At 39.0% G+C, this 14,458-nt stretch overlaps 1 pseudogene; it reads right to left on the bottom strand.

The window, feature by feature from the left end:
• Positions 1-339: 339 nt before the first annotated feature.
• LOC109675434 (large ribosomal subunit protein uL16-like) overlaps positions 340-14,458 on the bottom strand; it is a 62,820-nt pseudogene continuing 48,701 nt past the window's right edge.

The raw sequence follows: 14,458 nt of genomic DNA on the forward strand, positions 1-14,458 counted from the left end.
AGGACAATTTTTTTGGTTAGATTTACCCCCTCCATCATTTCTCTTTCCCCTATCCCTTCTTAGAAAAATTTCAATGGGTTTCATGGTTCTATTTTCATATATGGATACGAAATACATCACCATATTCACCCTCATTCCCCCTTTCCTTGTGCCCGCCCCCTCCCACTGGTGCCCCCCCTGGAAAAGATTTATTTTTCCTTCCTGCCCTGCATTTTTAAAAAATTAAATGTATATTGATAGTCCAAGGGGGTTTCACCTTGGCACTTCATATCAACAAGGGACAATTTTAATGGGTCATTTTAATCCAATAGCTCCCTGTGAGGTTGGCCTAAACTTTCACTAGCCCCCCTTTTCAGGGGCCACTCCTGCTACCGTCTCCTCCCTTCCACAGGTGTTGGCCCCAAGGGCACACTTAATAAACATCCTGCTCTCTAAACTTTGTCTCTGAGCCTGCTTCTCAGGGAATCCAACCTGCAAAAGGAGAATGTGGAAACAAATAAATAGCTGCAATTTGAGGTTTAAAATCATTTGTAGCTCTAGCTGGAATTAATACAACTCATTCAAACCTATCACTAAAAACTTTATAAGGCACCAGAAATTTAGAGAAACTTTCAAAAACTAACTCAAGTTAGTACTACTTGGAAAATGAAATTAAGAAATTAGATGTTGGGAAAACTGGTTGTTTGGAACAAAAAAAAATCCAGATATAAGCTTTACTTCCTATATCTACCAATTAATTTTCAGATATATTTGAGAGTTAAATGCATCCTTTTTAAATATGGGGAAAGTAAGAAGGAAATAAGGGCATTTAGCTAATTTCTGCCATGTGAGATTTTTAAAATAATTTTCATATAGGTGTTAAATCTCAATTTTTGATATTTTTGAAAAGATTTTAAATTATGAAAATACAAAGAAAAACAAACTCTTCTAACCGCATCAACCCAGAATTAGCCACTTCAATATTAACAAAATTAATGTTTTATAATATTTGCTTCTAGCCATTTGTTAAAATTCACATGCATGATATTTTACCAGCTTGAGTACTTGCATGCAAGTAAGCAGAAGAAGGATTTATGGGTTATTGGATCATTAGCATTTAAAATGAAAGTCTGGAGATGGTCTCATAAGACAGGCAAGTGCAAGGGCAGCTGGAAAACAGGAAACATTCCCAAGTTAAAACACAGGAACAATCTTATTGGGTGCCACCACTGATCCAAAATCCCCTGTACCTTAGACACTCCCAACTCTGGGCTCTCTACACGATGTTTTAGCCATGAGTAATTTTTCAACTCTTCCTGAATCTTGATATCACTCTCTCAAGATTCAAAGTCCATTCAAACAGCCTAAGTAACACTCAAGCTGCCAAGCCTAGTGAGAGGGGATAGCTTATTCTCTTGTAGAAACAATACACTGCCTCCCGCAAAAGACTTACAAAATAGGGGAATGCCCAATATGAAACTCTTTTTCCTCAACCTCAAGTCAAGTCTCCTATATACCACTTTGTGATGCTGAAGCTGAGACTGTAAACCACATTCCTCCTTTACCAACTGGTCCTTGTATTAACTCTGCCAATAGAAGATTCTAGAAGCAAACTGGTAGTCTGGGGAAGAAAGGTCAATTCTTCTATTTACTTTTGTGTTTGGCAGCATTACTTTAGTAATACTTCTTCACTCCAGTACTGGTGATTCACGCCAGTAGTAACAGTAAATTCCAAACTGCAACCTTTCCAATACTCTTAGAACCAGCTCATCATGCTCTCTTTGAGCTCAAAGACACCAGTACCACCAGTCAGCCCTTTCCTTCCTCAGAGGTTCAAGTCCATGACCCATGACACCTCTCTCCCAAGCATTTAACTTTTAAAAATTCCAACCTTTTCCCTTTGTTTTTCCATCCATAGGGGCGGTTGTCCTTAGTGCATCTTTTTGTTTTCAGTTCTCTAGTAACTGACAGTCTTTTTTTGCAGTACCAGGATTTGAACTCAGGGCCTACACCTTGAGCCACTCCACCAGCCCTTTTTTGTGACAGGTTTTTCAAGATAGGGTCTCATGAACTATTTGCCCAAGCTGGCTTTGAACTGTGATCCTCCTGATCTCAGCCTCCTGAGTAGCTAGGATTACAAGTGTGAGCCTAACAATCTTTAAGTTAAATCTCTCAAAATTGTTTGTGTGCTTTCTGTTCCTTGGCTATTTAGTGATTCCCCTAAAAATAGAAACAGCATTTGGAAGCTGAGTTCCCCCCCAAAAAAGATCCCCACAAATGATTAGTGTTACAGCTATTAATCCTGTTTCTTTCATTATACATTGAATATTTGAAATCTATCCATATTGACATATATATAGTGTTTGATTATTTTAACTGCTGCATACTATTTCATTGCATGAACATAATTTGGTTATTGTGGTACGTTTATATAGTTTCACCGTTAAAAGCAATACTGCAATTAAGAGATGAAGGAGAAAACGTTTATGTTAATCTCAATAGTTGCAGAAAATGCATTTGACAAAATTCAATAGCCACTAATGATAAAAATCTCTTAGCAATATAGGCATAGAAAGGAACTTCCCTAACCAAATAAAGGCGATCTCTAAAAAACCCACAGTTCCTGTCATGCTTAGTAGGATTTGGAGTGAGACGAGGACACCTATTCTCACCTCTTCCACTCAACATTGTACTGAAGGCTGTAGCCAGAGAAATAAAGAAAGAAAACACAAACAGATTAGCAAGAAAAAAATCAAAGCTATCTTCATTTACAGATGACATGATCACAGGTATGGAAAATCCTAAGGAATCCGCAGAAAAAGCTGTTAGAGCGAATAAATTAGTTTAAATAAGTTCATAGACTACATGGACAATATACAAAAATTAATTATACTTCTATATGCTAGCAATGAATAATTGGAAATTTAAATTAAAAATCATTATTACCATTTACAATATCCTAAGAGTATGAAATGCTTAAGAATAAATTTAACAAACTCGTGCAATGGATGCACATTGAAAACTATAAAACACTGATGACTAAAATTAAAGATGACCTATATAAATGTGAAAATATACCATACTCATGGATTGGAAGACTCGGTATTGTTAAGATGCAATTCTCCCCATATCAGTCTATGTAATCAATGCAATTTCAGGCAAAATCCTAGCAAGCTTCTTCTTAGAAATTGGCAAGCTGATTCTAAACTTCATGTGGAAATGAAAAAAGGCAGTACAGCTAAACAATCTTGCAAAAGAAGAACTTGTACTACCTAATTTCAGAACTTAATAGAAAGCTATAGCAATCAAGACATAATGGTATTAGGAAAAGGATAGAAACATAAATCGATGTAACAGAATAAAGAATTCAGAAATAGACCACTTGAGTTTTGAAATGAAATGAAAACTGTTACAATCACTTTGGGTTACAGTTTTGCAGTTTCTTGAAGAGTTTGAACATACACTATTCATAACCTAGAAATTTCACTCCTGGGTATTTCCCAAAGAAGATTACCTATAGATGTCCATATCAAGACTTGTACACCAATGTTCATAGCATCATTATTCATAGCAGCCAAAATTTAGAAACAATTTTTTTTCATTTTTCTTTTATTATTCATATGTGCATACAAGGCTTGGTTCATTTCTCCCCCCTGCCCCCACCCCCTCCCTTACCACCCACTCCGCCCCCTCCCTCTCCCCCCACCTCAATACCCAGCAGAAACTATTTTGCCCTTATTTCTAATTTTGTTGTAGAGAGAGTATAAGCAATAATAGGAAGGAACAAGGGTTTTTGCTGGTTGAGATAAGGATAGCTATACAGGGCATTGACTCACATTGATTTCCTGTGCGTGGGTGTTACCTTCTAGGTTAATTCTTTTTGATCTAACCTTTTCTCTAGTACCTGTTCCCCTTTTCCTATTGGCCTCAGTTGCTTTTAAGGTATCTGCTTTAGTTTCTCTGCGTTAAGGGCAACAAATGCTAGCTAGTTTTTTAGGTGTCTTACCTATCCTCACCCCTCCCTTGTGTGCTCTCGCTTTTATCATGTGCTCATAGTCCAATCCCCTTGTTGTGTTTGCCCTTGATCTAATGTCCACCTATGAGGGAGAACATACGATTTTTGGTTTTTTGGTATCTCACTGTTTTAATTTGTACCTTCCTGATAAGTAATGCCATTAAATATCTTTTCACATGTTTATTTGCCATTTAGATTCCTCCTCTGTGATTTGCCTAGCCACATATTTTATTCAATAATATTGTATTATTTATATCTTTCTTATTGATTTGTAAGAGTTGTTTGTTGTAGATATTAATTTTTAATGACTTTTCTTTTGGTGGTGCTGGGGTTTAAACTCAGGGCCTCATGCTTACTAGGCAGGTGCTCTACCAGTTGAGCCATACTACTTGAGCCACTCTGCCAGCCCAAGGTATAATCTTTGTCAGTTATATACATTTTTTGTAGTCCTGAGTTTGAACTCAAGGCCTTGCACTGGCTAGACAGGCACTCTACCACTTAAGCCACGCCTTCAACCTCAATATTCTGAATGCTTTCCACTCATCATATGACTTTCAACATTTTTGTGATATTGTTTGTCAAAAAGACATTTCATATTTTGATACATAAACTTCTCAATTTTCCTTTATGGTTTGAGGTTTTTATATCTTATTGAAAGAAAGAGAGGGAGGAGAGAGAGAAAAAAAAAGAGAAACAATAAAAACAAAGAAAGAAGGGAGGGGGAAGAGAAGGAGGCAGGAAGGAAACCCAAGATCATTCATCCATTTATTCATTGAACAGATGTTCATTGTTTACTGTATTCTTTGTTCTACTATTACTTATAATACTAAAAAAGGCAGACAAAGCTCTAGCCCTGATGGAACTTACACAAATATACAATTTACTTTCAGGGAGTGAAGGTGCTATGAAGAAAAGTAAGCAAGAGTTAGCCGATAGAGAGAGACAAGACAGATACTTTATCTAGGGTAGTCAGATGTTACTCTGAACAGAGTCAAGGACAGAGTCAGGGAGTAAGCCTTGCACATATTAGGGGCAAGAACATTCCAGGTGGAGGGGCAAGCCAGGGAAGAGGCCCTGAGTTAGCAAAAGATAAAAATAAAATGTCTAACATGTTTGAGGAATAACCAGCAAGGAGGCCGGTGGAACTGAAGTCAGTGAGCAGGAGCAAGTAGTAGGCAGCCAAGTGAGAGAGGTAGGCAGGGCAGGAGACTTCTGTGAGCCACTGCAGAAAAGCAGAAAAAGACATCTTATCCTACTTAAAATTTAGAAGGCTCAGTGTGTTTTGCAGGGCATGAGAGGAAACAGGAGCCAGTTGGCAAGGTGACTGTGGTGGCCAGAGAAAAAACAATAGCTGCATGTACTAGATCACCATTGTATATTTCCTTCTTTTTCAGAGAATTGTTTCATTATTGCTACTGATGTTGTTTTAATGTTTAAGACTTCAGCAGAACTTATTTGGAGGTATGATGCAAGGATCTAATCTTTAACTTTTTTTTCCTTATGGAAAGTCACTTGTCCCAACACTACTTATATAGCAGAGTTAGTCTTTTCCTATTGATTTGTGAAACAAGCCATGTTATGTATCAATGGCTCTTCTGGGTGGAGGGACTCTTTATTCTGTTTAATGAATTCATTTGTGTCAATACCATTCTTTTCAAACTGCTGTAATTTTGTAATGTGTCTTGATATCTTAGAACATTAAATCTTCCTAAGTGTTATCGGAGCAAGCTTTCTATTCATCAAATCCCTCCATAAAGTTTAAATTTTTCTCCAAATGGTCCTTCCATGGGTTGTATATTAATTACAATGGATGATGTTGGTGACAATGGATGGTATTCTTAATGTCCAAATATTTTTTTTAAACTCTTATTGAGCATTAAAAAGGCAAAAGAAATTTTTTAAGTGGACAAAGGATATGAACAGACAGTTTTCAGGAGAAACACAAATAACTAATTAGCATATTGAAGTTTTTAGTCTAATTAGCAATCAAAAAATGCAAACAACTCTAAAATAATCATTTTACACCTGCCAGAGAAGAAAAGCTTGTTTAAAATTCTTGTTCTTACTTTGTTTTGAGAATAATACCATATCCCTTGATGAAAGTGTAATTGGTACAACTTGGAGGCAAAGGAATGTAAGAAAAATATTAGTAATTTAGAGAACTGTTCATGACCTGTCTTAAGGTTAACTAAGAAAAAAGTCAAAAGTTGTTCTAAAAAATACTCGTCAAAGAGTCATTTTGGGGGTTGGGTGGTACTGGGGTTTAAACTCAGGGCCTCACATATGCTAGGCTCTACCACTTAAGCCACTCTACCAGCCCTTTTTTCCTGTGTGTGTTGGGTATTTTTGAGACAGTCTTGCAAACTATTTGCCTGGGCTGGCTTCAAACCTTGATCCTCTTGATCTCTGCCTCCTAAGTAGCTAGGGTTACAGGCGTGAGCCACTCATGCCTGGCTAAAGAGTCATTCCTGATAGCAAATACTTGGAAGATTCTAAATGTCTGACGTGAGGGGAAGAGGTAAATAAAGTATAGTATAGCTACATAATGAAATTATATAGCCATCATCATAACCATGGTTAGAAATTCTTACATGGCTGAGAAAAGTGTTCATGGACAGATGTTAAAAGGAGGATGCAAAGCAATACAACTCACATATACAAAAATATATATTTAGACTACAGAATATACATTATAATTTAGCCACATAACCAAATTTATCTCTGGATAGTGGATTACCAGCAATTTTTATTTTTCGTTATAGTCTTCTGTATTTTCTATAAGAAGCATGTATGATCAGGACATGAAAATGTTAAATAAATAATAAATGATCTAAACTGCTATAAGAATCTATAAGTATGAAAGGATGCACCTTGAGTTCTCTGTTCGCTGTTAAATGTTTGTTTTGTTATGTGGAGGAATGGATAGACCTTGTTGCAGATGCACTGTTCTCTGATTGAAAAGTCAAAAGTGTTGGTTGTGACAATTTAGCTCCAAATGAGAAGGGCTCACTTCATTGTCTAAACATCTCTAACAAAAGCAATGTAGCAGTAAGATCTGAAAGCTGAACAACGTCAGGAACCAGGGATCTGTCCAGGTATTTTAAAATACATACGGCTTCTTTACATGGACAGTTCTTCATAGTTCTAAATTATATATGTTCATTAATCCATTCAATGAATTTTTATGTGCATATATGTTGGCACTTTAAGAAAGATGAGTCTGTCGTGATTTGGGCAAAAATAAATGCACTGTTTCTCAGGTTTATGTTGTCACTTGGTCTGGTGTCCAAGCCTAGCATACCCGCGAATATAATCACACCCACAACCTTGCTGGGTACTGTAATTCACTCCTCTCACCCTTGCAGCCAGGAGAGATTTCAGAGTATCCTTTTACACGTATGTGTAACTGCCTACCAAGATATTTTTATCGTATCCTCAAACCCACTCATCTCCTTTTCATTTGCCTTTTCTACTTGCAGTAACTTTGACTCTCTCCTCTTTGTGAAAACAAGGAAGTTCCTTTGATATTTATGTATTTATTTTGCTAGGAAACAAATTGGAATTAAGCCCACATTTCTACGCAGTGTCAATAGAGCTCATAAGGAGACCAGTTTGCCCCTCAGTTTAGGCCTCTTGGTCAAATTTACTCAGCTTGGAAGTCAGCAATCCATCCCACTCACAAGCCCTGGGTTTCTCCAGAGAATAAATAACCTAGGCCTGAGCTCTGTGACTAATCATGTTTGCCTAGCCCTCCCCATTCCCTCATTAAACAGCTTTTAGAATTCAGCTTCCTCTGTCTACCAGTGAGTAAGTGAAATACAGAGACACTCCGTCCCAAACACCAGGCTAATATGGTAGCTTCCTCTTCACTCGCTCCCTGGCAGCACGCACGTGGGTGTGCAGATTGTTAATGTGCTGTGTGTGTCAGCAGATCAGAGTTTGCCCAGCTGAACAGACACCCTGGTATCTGTCTCCATCAGTGGCGTCTACATCTGAATGCAAGTCCTCAGCCAGCAAGTACATAACAAACAAAGCTACGAAGGATTTTTATGCTCACAAAAAAAAATGATAAGGCCACATACACCTAAAGTAACCAAATTCATGAAAATAGGGCTGGGGGTGTGGCTCAGTGGTAGAGCATGTGTCTAACAGGCAGAAGGCCCTGGGTTCAATCTCCAGAGCCAAAAAAAAAAAGACTAGCAGAATAAGACTAGCAGAATAGCTCAATGATAGAACACCTGCCTAGCAAGTATGAAGCCCTGAGTTCAAACCCCAGTACCACACACATACAAAAAAAAAATCCTAAGGACAGAAAATAGAAGGGTGATTGCCAGGAGCTGGGGGAAGGGGGATGGGGAACTGGTGTATGATGGGTACACAGTTTCTGTTTGGGAAGATAAAAAGTTCTCGAGATGGATGGTGGTGATGGTCACGCATCAATGTGAGTGTATTTAACGCCACTGAATGTACAATTATAAATGGTTAAAATGGTAAATTTTGTGTCATGTATACTTTATAACAATTTTTTTTAAAAACCAAGTCGACAGAAGGGGGTAAGTGATGAGGAAAAAGCAGCCGTGTTTCTGTCATGTAATCCAACCCCTGTTATCTAGATGCTGCCCTCTTAACATTCCAGATGGGTGAGCTCTTAGATTTTCAGAGTTCTGCACCAGGTCAACTGGTGAAAGGAAGCTGGAAAGAACAGGACAGAAAAAAGAGTTGGATGTACGGTGTCCAGACAGCCTGCAGAGGAACTGCATTCAAAGGCCACTGAGCTCTAAATTTGTTGCAGGCTCATTTTCTTAGCACTGGCTTCAGAAGTCCTCACAAGACACTCTTTTCTGGACTTCCCCTTGTTTAGGGGTGAGCAACCCCCTGCCCAAGTGAAACCAAATTAATCCGGGTTATTTTCCCAGCAGCTCCACACACTGCCCACCCTTGGTAAAATGTAGCCTTCCCCACTCCCCAACCCTGTCCAGCCCCTTGGACCACCCAGCTGTGCCTACACCTAACCCAAATCTCAGGGAAGAGGGACAGAACGAGTCAATAGCAGGCAGCAGCCAACTCTGCATTTTTCTGAGCTTTTCCCCCACTTCCTAAGTAAAATTCCTAAAGTAAAAACGGAATTTTTGCTGGAACAATTTTCAAGCCGAGCAAATCTGCCACATTCCTTAAACGACAGCTGCGGTAAGTGCAGCTACCGTGCTGTTGTGCAACATTTCGCCAATATTGGCACAACCGAACACATGGATAAAACATGACATGCTTTCTCTGTTTTCCATGTTTTGCCACAAAATTCTGCTCATAAAAGTCTGTGACTCTTCAATGTCTGTCATTTCTGTGGGCTCATCTGAAATTTGGAAAAGGCTCTTTTGGTTAAAATTCCTCCTCTTGTAAGGACCTGAGATACCCTTAGATATTAGACAGCACCTTCCTTTCTTACCTGAACTAATGTTTACCTGTGTATACTGAAGTAGCAACAGCTACTATTTTTATTTTGGATTTTCAGGGGATAATATATCAGGCTGAGGATTTTTTAGATCCCAATTTCTGAGGTAGCTGAAAACCCACCAATCTATAAAAAAAAAAATTCCCTTCAATTAACATTTTACAACTTCCCTGCTCTGTAGAAACAGTACTGGTAACACTTCTCTGAATTTGCAGTCTGTTTAGGTGTAACATCAGTAGAAATTAACAGCAAAGTGTTACTTTAAGTGAACAAAAACAACAAATTTTGAACCTGAATTTGTAATTTATGCAAGATAGGTCTGATACATCAAAAAGGGAAAGCAGTATTCACAAAACCACTCAATATTACAACAATGTCTCTAATTTAATTGGGCTATCTTCAGCCATAGGAAAAACACATTTTCATTTCCATGAAATTGTTTTTTAAATATTCAGAACACCTCTTTGGAGAAAATATTGCTCTTTTAATTAAAGGATTCTAGCAAAGAGAAAACTATGAAGGGAGTCGAAAAGGTTTGTTCAGATTAAAAGCAAATTATCTACAATACCAAGCCAAAATATTTTCCAAAACCAGGTTCTAAGAAGTGAATTACATATTTCAAGGCTCTAAAGGATTATTTCTGATTAAATTCTGTACAAAATAAGTGCCATTTTCATAAAAATGTTTATTCAACAATAAGATTGCCAAACACCAACCAATGTCCATTTACTATAACAAAATTTCAGCACAACAATATTACTGCTTAAATGAGCCTTGCAAAACCCATCTGTAGTATGTGATAACTACAAAACAATGTGAGAGCAGCTTGCTTGGATACAATAGATGTGTTCTTGCAAACGTGAAGGTAATTTAGATTTTTGTAAGATTAAATCATAGCAACTACCCTCACACACACCGCCAAAGGAGCACTCTGGCAAACTCATCAAATGAAGCATCACCGCCTAATTTGTGTGCTTTTTTATTTATCATTTCAGACATCAGGTTTTCCTTGTACTAAACCCCTCAGACCTCTAACATTACCACCTATGAAAAAATTAATGCCCCCTCCAAACACCTGACCACTAAAAATGTGAGACATCCACCTTGGGAAAAAAATCACACTGATATAGACAACTTTATGTAGTCCAATAATTATCAAAAGTTATATTCAAGCTAAATGGCTTGAATGACAATAATCTAAATGGCCATAAATAAGAGACTTGTTACAAAATCTGTGATCTCTTCCTACAATGGGAGCTGTAGAAAAATGAATAAAGATGCTTTTTTCTGTGTACATGTATGGAAAGTCTTCAAATATAGTGGGGGGGAGATGCAGAACACTGGGTATAGAAATCTATTATTTGTATACAGGGAATAGGAGAATGAATATATAAATCTGTATCTACTTGTATATGCATTTCTGGGGAGTACTGGGGTTTCAACTCGGGGCTTTGCACATGTGAAACAGGTGCTCTACCACCTGAGCTACACCCAAACCCTTTGTATATGCATTTTTAAAACTCATACAATTAACAACTGCAGTGACCCATGAAGAGAGGGAAATGGATAGAGAAGGGAGGGAGAAAGGATAGACAGTGGCAGGGTGGGTAGACATGCTAAATGCACGATAGATTGCATGCATGGAAATACTGAATCACATTAACACATGTCATTTTATGCTTTTTTATTTTTTGGACCATATAAGTGTATTAATATTTGAAAAATATATAAATTGTTAAAACTCAGGTCAGATCGAGTGATCCTAAGGCGTATATTTTCAATATATCTGTTCCATCCTTAGCAGTCTTTTTTTCAGCTTCCTGTTGTAGAGCCGTCTCCTTTGCCCAAAAACAGAGCCTGAGAGAGGGACTTGGATGCTCATGACTGACAGAAGGAATGCTCTCAGGAGAAACCCATTCTGGTGTTATGGAGTGGAAGGAGCAGGATGAGGCAGGAAGTTGGGCAAGAATGTGATCTCAGGAAAGTACAGCCTTGGGCTCGGGAGCATACATCATACCACATACGGGTACACGATGGAATAATACTTTTTAAAAAGAATAAAATCCGTAATTTTAAGCAAAGTGAATGTAACTAAAGATATAACTTAGAATGTAACTTAGATAAAGATAACTAATGTTATCTTGAGTGAAACAAGCCAGACACAGAAAGACAAATGCCCATGTTCTCACTAATTTAAGGAAACCTATAAGTCAACCTTGCAGAAGTATGAAAGGGAACAGTGGTCACTAGAGACAGAAAAGGGCAAGGGAGGGAGTAGAAAGAAATTGAGACTTTTAGGGACTGGCAAGGATGCTGGGGTGAGGGGAAGGAGAAGGGGTAGAGAGTAGAAGAGTGAATAGACATGATTAATGGATGGTGTACGCCTGTATGGAAATAGCAGCGAATCCCATTAATTTGTAAAATCAATATGTGTCATAATTATAATTTTTTAAAATTTTAAAGAGTAAAGGGCCAACTGCCTATCACCTCTTAGACAATATTAGTTCTTGTTCAACCAAGGTCAAGTCTCCAGATGAGGGGCAGCTGTGAGCAGTTAGAAACTATGATTAATTTTATGTGTTAATTTGACTGAGCCAGAAAGGCCCAGATAGATAGCTGGTTAAACATTATTTCTGGGTGTGTCTATGAGGGTGTTTCCAGAAGAGATTAGTATTTCAATCAGTGGACTGAGCAAAGCAGATGGCCTTGTCATCCGGGCATCATTCAATCCATCGAGGACCTGAATAGAAGGAAATGTGGGCAAAGGTTGAATTCATTCTCTACCCAACTGTTTGAGCTGGGACATCAATCTTCTGCCTTCAGGATTCCTGGTTCCTCAAACCTTTTGACTCAGACGAGAATCTTAGGCCTTTGAACAATACTGTCTTTCCTGGGTCTCCAGCTTGCAGAAGGCAGCCCTCAGCCAGTTCCTTATACTAAATCTAACTCTGTGTGTGTGAACGGGGTGTGTGTGTATCTGTTTGTCTGTAGAACCCTGAATTATATAGCAGCTGGGCTGGGGGAAGAATGCACAACCTTGAGTGTACATCAGAATCACATGGAGTGCTTCTTATGCAGGATCACTGTGCCCCAGTCCCAGTTTCTGGGTCAGTAAGTGGTTGAGAAATACAATAACTTGTATTTCTAATTAGCTTTCATGTAACGTTAGGCTGCTGGTCCCAGGACCACACTTCGAGAGTCACTTCCCTACAGTTGTGCCTCTCCTCTTCCTCTGCAGTCAATCTCAGTACCCTTCCCCTCCCTTTTTGGTGGTGGTTCTGGGGATTGAACTCAGGGTCTCAAGCTTGCCGGCCAAGCACTTGAGCCACACCTCCAGCTAATTCCAGTACCCTCTTAACTTCCTCGAATTCTCTCCTCAATGTACTACTTCCTTTCTGTTCCTATTTCTAACACTCCAGTTCAGGTCATTATTCCATGAGACCTCAATTAAAAAGAGCAGGACCATTTGTGAATTGCCTTTATTGGCTGTGTACATTGATTAAAACCACACAGCAGGAACTAGGAATGTAGCTCAGTAATAGAGTGCTTGGGTTCTATCCCCAGCATCACACACACACACACACACACACACACACAAGACAGGGTAGTTGTTCAACTCACTTTAATTGTCTGAAATTGCTTCGTGGAGGGCTTGACACATGGTAAAACAGTAAAAGAAATGCTGCTGGTCTAGCCAATGATCCGAATACTAACTTTATCCCTTTCTAGAACTCGTAGAGATCACCTTGCTCAGTAACTCTCATGGGGTACAGAACCCAGCGAGGGTGAATCACTGATGTCCTCCAAGCCTTGCATTTTATAGGTGAGGAGACTGAATGAGGCCTTACCACAGGCATAAGCCATAGAGTAAGGCACAGCCTTCCTTGTCCTGGGAGTGTCCTGGCATGAGATCCAGAATGAAGACCTCAGATTTGGGCTTTTCATAGCCCCAGAGCATCGCAGTGGGCAGTTCACCAACTCTAGCTTTCTAGGCTCCTTGCCCCCAAGAAATGAAGAAACTGATGTTTATTGAACCATGAGTATGTTCAAGATAATGTATCGTGATCTTTTAGTTACATAGCTTGGTGGAACTAGTTTGCTTAGGGACAAAGCTCACATTCAACACTTTTTTCCTTTTTTTCTTTTTCTTTCTTTTCTTTTCTTGGTGGTACTGGGGTTTGAACTCAGGGCTTCGTGCTGGCTAAGCAAGTGCTCTACCACTTGAGCCATGCCTCCAGACCTTTTTGCTCTGGTTATTTTGGAAAAAGGATCTCATTTTATGCCCAGGCCAGCCTGGACTGGGCACCATGCCCAACTTTTCTCCTTTGAGATGGGGTCTTGCAAACTTTTTTGCCTACAGAAAAGTAGGAAGAGCCAGCCACCCTTGTCAGACATGCTTATGGAAACACATGTCCACTTTGGGCAGAGCAAGGGTTCATTTCAGTATCATTAAGCTGCGTAATACATTGAGACAGCTCCTCAGAACTCCTGGACTAGAGACTGGAGGTGCTGTCACGGAGCAGGGAACAACCTCTGAAATTTGGATATCTTTAACAATAATGTTTGCAACAGAAAATGGCACAGTGAGAAGCTCCAAGGTTCAGTCTCTCCATTAAACTCAGGGTGGGGGTGGGGTATCAGAAAACAATTTGAGGACTCTGGAAAGTGATCAGACACAGTAACCAGAGGAGCACTTGATGAAGGGAGACACTGCTGAAGTTCGACAGCTAATAAAATTTGTCAGGTCACAGACTGACCAAAGACAAGGAACAGGAAATTTCAGTGACTAGACCCAAGAAGGACGCCAGATCAAGTCCACTTGTTAAATAATGTAAAATTCATCATGAGTGTGGTTCTCAAAGGCGAGTCCAGGGATCACTAAAGGTCCCAAGACCCTTTTGAGCAGGTTCTGTGAGGTCAAAACTATTGTTTTTATTTATATAACCCACAAAATAATGGCTCTCTGGGGTCATCCATTTTTAAGAGTGTACCGGCGTTGTGAGATAAGAAGCTGT

Source organism: Castor canadensis, chromosome X (genome assembly GCF_047511655.1).
Source record: "Castor canadensis chromosome X, mCasCan1.hap1v2, whole genome shotgun sequence".
Taxonomy (NCBI): Eukaryota; Metazoa; Chordata; class Mammalia; order Rodentia; family Castoridae; genus Castor; species Castor canadensis.